The following is a 7,283-nucleotide window of genomic DNA, read 5'->3' on the forward strand; positions in this document are numbered from 1 at the left end:
AGGAGAGTTCCATTCTAATGCATCACTTGGAGAAAAATAAATCAACATATGTCTTTGTTTCCTCGTCTGAGCTGGCTTTGCAACTGTAGTGCTGGATAGTATGGAGTCTGGAAAGAGCCAATTTGAAATAAATATATACACCATTAAATAAATAAATGTGTCATTAATTATTTGAAAGTGCCAATAAATAAATAAATGTTGAAATCAATAAATAAATGTTGAAATAAATGTGGCATTAAAATATTAAAATGGAACATTTAAGTATTTAATGACATATTTATTTATTTCATTGTCCCTTGTAGGTTAAAAGAGCCAGCCTCCATAGGATAGATCCAATATCCCTTACTGTTTTTGTTGCACCAATAATGTTAGTTTGGGGTTGTGAGGGGTTGTAAGATGATGGGAAATTAGTGCCGGCTTACTCCCCACTAACAGTTCCGCCCACAACTCAGAGGAAAATGTCTGATTCGCTACTCTGCTCTGCAGAAACTCTGTCCTTTAACTGTCAGCTTACGAGCTTTAACGCAGTGGTCTCCAATCTTTTTCAGGCCACGAATCAATTTTCAGATAATATTTTTTCCCTGAGTGGCCTATGTGAAGGCTAAAGTGGACATCTGATTTTTTGTTTTTTTTAAGAATTGAAGGTAAAGTTTTTTAATCGTCTGAAGTATTTAAAGCTGATCTGAACTTTATGTGTACACTTCATGTAGGATCCATTGAAAAGTGATATGCCAAAGTGGAAGCTAAAAAAATGGATGCCAACTTCAGCATCATTCAACTTTTAGGTGTGATGAATTAATACAAAAAGAACAATAGTCACTAAAACTGGTATTTTCTAATTATAATAATAAACATGAATACAAAAACTTTATAAGAGCTTTTTAAGCAACTTCCTCATAGTATTAGACAGCCAGTTGCTGAATATTGTACATTATTTTTGGTGTGTGGGAGCAACTGCTGCACTCAATTCATATTTTGAGTAAAGACTCCCGGTCTTTGGCCGTTAAAAACAACTTTCTTCTTTCTTTGAACTCTAAGAATGTTCTGCATTTAATCCAGTGCCGTCAAGCCAAGCAGAAACACCAGGCACATGCTTTTATTGTGGCGGGCCCCACCACTACTTAAGTTCCAGGTTGTTGGGTGCACTTCCTGCTCTCAGCTGTTGCTGCTGCTTTGGTGAACATTTAACCACATCTTCCAAACCTGGTTGCACCACCAGTGAACCTGCACAGGCTACCATGCTTTAACCAACCCTTGACCAACTTGTCGGTCAGTTTTTGTTGTGTTTTCTTCTGATTTTTCCAATTGATGGCGAGCTACCCAAACCGAACCAAGCTGGACAATATACACCTCTTCTGACATCCCAACCATCTGCAATAAAGACGTGTTTGTCTTTTTGTTACCTATTCTAGCTTGGGGGTGTAAATTCAAAGGTTGGCACAGCCGTTTTATGAAAGTGATGGATGTGTTTTCGACACATGATGTGCCAAGAATGATTCAGGTGTGTTGGGAAGAATCCAAAAGATTTCTAAAAGAAATTTACTTAAAAATCAGATTATAAGTAAAACAGAAACATGTGGCCTAGTATCTGGTATCCTACGGACCAAACCCGGTCTGTGGCCGGGGGTCTGGGGACCATACTTTAACATATTGACATGCATGAGCAGTCACTGTCACTGCCCGACCTTTGGTGCTCTCTTTGTCCCCATTTAATTACAATAGGAAATCTCCTAGTACCTTATCTGACTATTAAGAGCTTGAGAAAATCGTGCTACTCATTGCAGTGTACTGTATGTTAAATCCACTTTTCCCCTTGATATGTTTCCCCGTCTTTGTACTTCTTTGCATAGCAACATCACTTTTAAAAAATCCACTTTTCAATAGAACTATCCTTGTTAAAAGAGTTTTTCTGTTGGGACACGTGACGATCTTCAACCGAAACCGGCATTTCCTGATGTGGTGAACTTTACTCCACTCATCACGAAGTTGACAACAACAAGCCCCCGTGAGCAGTAAAGCCAGCTGCACTCTATGTTTAAATGATGACACACGCAGCTCGGTAAACAGAGGTAAGAGCCAGTTGATGGCTGGAGGTTACAGAGGCTGCTCTTTCTCTCAAGTGCAAGAGTAAACATAACGGCAAACAGGTCTGAACAATGTAGAATGTACCAGCCATACTGAGAGACGGACATTCACATTCACATACATAATGTTTTTTTTTTTTCTTTCAAATCCAGCATTGGCCTTTTTTCAAACAAAATAAAATCTCCTTTCCTTTCCACATTGCATTTTCATTCATCACAAATCTGATGCTTTATTTCACTTAGCGAACAAAGTAAAATTGCAAATTGCGAAGAGAGTGTAATCAGTGAGGTGTTACAAGTCGTCAACCACAAGTAAAACTGATTGACTGGGATGAAAAAAAAGAAAAATGTTTCAAACAAAATGAGTGAAAATACCCTCCAAGAACACAGGACCCCCCCCTCCTCCCTTTCATTTTCTCTCTCCATACTTATCCCCGATGACTCAGAGTGCACCAGAGGCTTGACGCCATCCTGTGTGACAAAAATGGGAACAATGCCAGTTAATGAGCTTTATTTTACCTGCAGGTCTTTTCATTCAAATGTGAGGTTGGCAACGCTGCAAAGACAACTGAACCTGGAAACAGCAAACTGCAGACAAACAAACGGGAACACAACAGTGTGACAATAATTCTGTCTGGCATTGGAAATCCAGTCATTCATGTACTGGTAATAATATTTCACTGTTCAACTTCCTGCCTAACAGGTGTTTTTGCAACATTTTAATGAAATCTAAAAATTCTACATTTATATAAATATATATATATTAATGGTTGTCATAAATGTTTTTAAAAATAAGAGATCTCAATTTTCAGCCACAGCTCACATATAACATCTTTTTTTACTAGTAGAATTTACAACAAAACATGTACAGGTACTCCTTAAAGTGACACCTGAATGCATGGCCCCCAGTTACAAATACTGTTTATAGAAGAGCCTCAATCCCTTGTTGGCTTGACGTCCATCAGACTCCTGAAGTATAGAGAGCAGAGGAGCAGATGGCCATGCTATGAGGCAGGATAGCGCATTTGGCCAATTAGCATTTTTCTCTCCACATTTGTTCATAAAGATCAAAAATGTAATTTATTTGGCAGCCAATATATTAAAGTTTTTTTTTTGTTATTGTATTCAAAACATCAAGTAAAGAAGCTCAAATAAATATTGCAAAAAATCATGTTTTTCTCATTAGCCTCTTGATGTCTATTGATGCAAAGAAGCATCAAACCACATCTGCTCCAGGCTTACCTCAATTTAACATCTACTTGAAAGCAAAACCACATGTGATTTTTTTTTTTTTATCTCTGGATATTAATTCAGCAATCAAGAGGTTAATAGCAAGATGCAACAAAAAATATGTCATTTGTTGTAAGAAAAATGACCATACTACAGAGCGGCAAAAAAATATTTAGTCAGACACAAATTTTGCAAGTTCTCACAGAAAATCATATTGTGTCATTTTTAAAGAATTTATTTGTAAATTATGGTGGGAAATAAGTATTTGGTCATTAATAAAAGTCCATATCAATACTTTGTTATATACCCTTTGTTGTCAACAACTGCAGTCAAATGTTTTCTGTAAGTCTTCACAAGGTTTTCACAAACTGTTGCTGATATTTTGGTCCATTCCTCCTTGCAGATCTCCTCTAGAGCAGTGATGTTTCAGGGCTGTCGCTGAGCAACCCAGACTTTCAACTCTCTCCAAGGATTTTCTATGGGGTTGAGATCTGGACACTGGCTAGGCCACTCCAGGACTTTGAAATGCTTCTTATGAAACCACTCCTTTGTTTACAAATATATTTTTTAAATCAGACAATGTGATTTTCTGATTTTTTTTTCTCATTTTGTCTCTCATATGGGGGAAATTACAGGTCTCTCTTTTATCTTTTTAAGTGGGCACAATTGGTGGCAGACTTTTTTGCACCACTGTATCAAGAAATCAAGGTATACATGTAGTTACATAAACTCAACATTTTAAATCAAATTAGTTTAGAAGAAACAATGAAAATGAGCTATTTTGGTGCTGGTGTTGTGAAAGAGAATGCCTTCCACAGGTAACCATGTAAACAGATTTAGCTGTGTTTACCCCATTTGTTGTCAGATGGCAGGAATATTTTTACACGTAGGATTATGCGTGGACATTTAATCCGTGTCAATACATTCTCGTCTGCCTCAAACGGTTATGCAATTTCTTACCATTTTTCAACTGGAGTTAAGATACAATAAGTGTCTTTCTGCAGGAATCGTCTTGTGATTCAGTCATAAACTGCTAAACTAATGAATGGGTGGCTCAAAAAGCAAAATACTGGTTTGCCTTTATTGAAAAAAAATAAATGCACACAGTAAAAAGGCCACAAATACACAAAACTGTCTTAAAGTGGGAGGTGTTTGTTGTGCATAATTACTGGCTGTCATGTTATCCTCAAGGTACCGCAGGGTTTTTTCCAGAGGGAGGGGCCAGTTTATTCCTTTCACATTATTGTTTTGGCCTTCCAGCTGCTCACAGTGAGAACCAAGTACCGCAGGGTCCTTCCTTCCCTCTCCTCCAACCCTTAATCACTCCTCTTTTTTTCCAGATCCAACTCTCTGCCACCGTGTTAAAACCCTCCCATGAAAATATTTTGCTGTAGAGCGTTGCCTCATCTGTCGTTTGCATGATTAACTCCACAGCTGTAAACACTGGTAAACCTGCAGTCACAAGAGAAACCCACTGCTTGTACATAGAGAAACCACAATCCCTCTGGGTTGTAAGCTGGTTTGATAGAAGTGGTTGCACCTTGTAAATGATTTGGTGGGAGTAGAATGTATGCATTCATCTTAAAAGTGGAGCATTCAGGATAAAGGATACCAATGTTCTGCTTCAAAGGGGCTGGCAAAGTCAAGTTGAGTTTTAAGCATAAAAATCATTTATTTTGACTTTATTCACATTAGCAGTTCTTGATAATTGTACTATAATCTATTTTCTGAGTTTTATTTTGTGTTAATTTGATAAACATACTGTTTGGAAGTATTACTTTGATCTGGTCAAGTCTCTCTCCCACTAGTTCCATCTGTTACCATATAGGACTGCTAATGACATAAGAGGGTTTTACAAATTCTGGTGTGTTACGCACACAGGTGTGTGAAGCCTATGCATTCACACATGTTGACGTGCAGAACCCAGCACATTCACAGGGACATTCCCACACAAGTGTGAGAAATCACCACAAGCCTCTGCGGGCATGTGAAACAGGGCTTCAGCCATGCCAGAAATGTGGCTGTTTTGGAAAAAAAAATAGGGTGAAGACTTGTTCTTAGTTCTGATGTTCTAAAATCATTGCAAGCTTGAAGGCAATATTGCAGTTTCTTTCATTTTAAATTTAAATGCATTTTCTACTGTGAGACTGCGGCATTAAAGTTTAATATCAGTGGGCTGGCAATGAGCTGCAGAAAATTACATTTTTGAAGCCAGGTGTGATTCTAAAAGGTTTTTTTACCCTTGCAGGTGGAAGTTCCCTGACTCTCATATGATCATGATGCAGGAGAGTCTTTTTTCTGCAGTTGCTGAGGGGGAGAGGATTCACCGTCTGTATTGTTCATGGGATCCCAGTGATGATTCAACCTGCTTCCTTGATCTACAGCTATGTATCCTCTTTTTTTTTCTGCCCGATCCGAGCAGCGTTTCACACTCCTCCTCCTCTCTCACGTTAGCCAGGGAGCTGTTCCTTTTAGCTTAATGAGTCACAAGCACATCCACACATATAGATGCCCTGTGTGGGCAGACTGTGCCCCCATGCTCAGCTGCAGCTACTGCAGCTATAAAGCCCATCCGTCTTTGGACTGCGGAAAAGAAAACTCCCCCACATTGTCCCTATTCTAATTGAAATATGTTTCAGTTGAATTGTCTGGAACACGGCGCTATGATGATCTGTAAGGTCTTTCAATAAAAACATTGCTTTACAGGTTGAGTTGTCCCTCATGCATATCCTGATTTTAGATTTATTGTATTAGAAAAAGCAATTTTATGCTAATTTTAGCTTTCATAACTGTTTTAGATCCATTAAGTAGATTTTTTTGGTGAAGGAAAAAGCAAAAGGAAAATATGTATTTTTTTAATACCAGATCAGACAGGGTGACAGAAGAGGTAAAAAATAATCTGTAAACTGAAGAATTTTCCTCCTGCAAACATTATTAAAGAAGCAATCACAAAAGTTTGACAAGTAATTTTACCAACCACTGCAACAGGAAGTGGAGGACAGCCAGGGGTCATTTTTATTTCCTTTCATTTTAACATCAGTTTTTTTTTGTCAAGCCCACATAATTAACACATGTGCCCTTTTGTTCTCTGCTAGATAGGTGGAGGATTTCAAGTGTTAATATTTCACACCCCGGTCTATAACCTTCCTGATAAAACTGCCTGGGCTGTGCGTCGGAGGAAAGGGTGGAACCCTCAAAGGAGGTGTGAGAGGAATCCTTTTTTTGAAGGGAAACACATGGATGCTTTTGTAGAAGAAGCCAGCTTCTCCTCTGGGCTGAACAAAGGATCTGGAAAGGAAGTCCTATTATTTACAGGGATGTTGGAAATGTTTTCAAATGGTGTGGCCCTGCAAGCGTCTTTACCACATTTTCTATTTTTTATATTGTAGAAAAATTAAAAGCCTTAAGCTGCTCATTCCTTTGATAACATTTAAACAGAACACAAACAGATTATCTTGGTTTCACTGTTCAATTTAAGGAAACCAAGTTTTTGTTTTCTTTAATGTCATGATAAGACTTTGTTTTCTCATATATTTTAATTAAATTCTAACGTAGGCAGAAAAAAATAACTTTAAAGAGGAGATTAAAATATGTTAGATGACATTCTTCCTTCTCGTGAAGTAATAACAACTTTCATGAAAATCTTTTATTTTTCTTCAGAGGAAGGACAAGAAATCAGCAGCTGTCAAAGTTGCTCCTCTCTAAGGCAGATTTAACTTTATGTTTCAGTAATTAACATTTTGCAGTTAATTTTTCAGCTTCTATTACATATCAAAGTTAAGGAAAAGTAGATCAAATTTGGATTGCAGACTAAATGAAATAACGTTTCCTGGGACCATGAGAGTGAAAATTAAAACAATAAGAGACTAAAATCCTAGTATTTAGCCAATAAATAAGAAAATAAAAGATCAACAAAAGGTGCAAAAACAGAGCAAAAAAGGAGCAACCCCACTCACCTGAACTCTTCAC

The 7,283-nt window shown here is 37.6% G+C and overlaps 1 long non-coding RNA gene across 1 annotated transcript in view; it reads left to right on the forward strand.

Annotated features, from left to right (window-relative positions):
• LOC118599183 overlaps positions 1–6,017 on the forward strand; it is a 28,467-nt gene extending 22,450 nt beyond the window's left edge. Inside the window, exon 3 of the long non-coding RNA XR_004948479.1 lies at positions 5,563–6,017. This is a non-coding gene — a long non-coding RNA (uncharacterized LOC118599183). The remainder of the gene's footprint in view (positions 1–5,562) is intronic.
• Positions 6,018–7,283: the final 1,266 nt, after the last annotated feature.

The sequence above is a fragment of the Oryzias melastigma genome, linkage group LG9 (assembly GCF_002922805.2).
Source record: "Oryzias melastigma strain HK-1 linkage group LG9, ASM292280v2, whole genome shotgun sequence".
In the NCBI taxonomy this organism is placed as follows: Eukaryota; Metazoa; Chordata; class Actinopteri; order Beloniformes; family Adrianichthyidae; genus Oryzias; species Oryzias melastigma.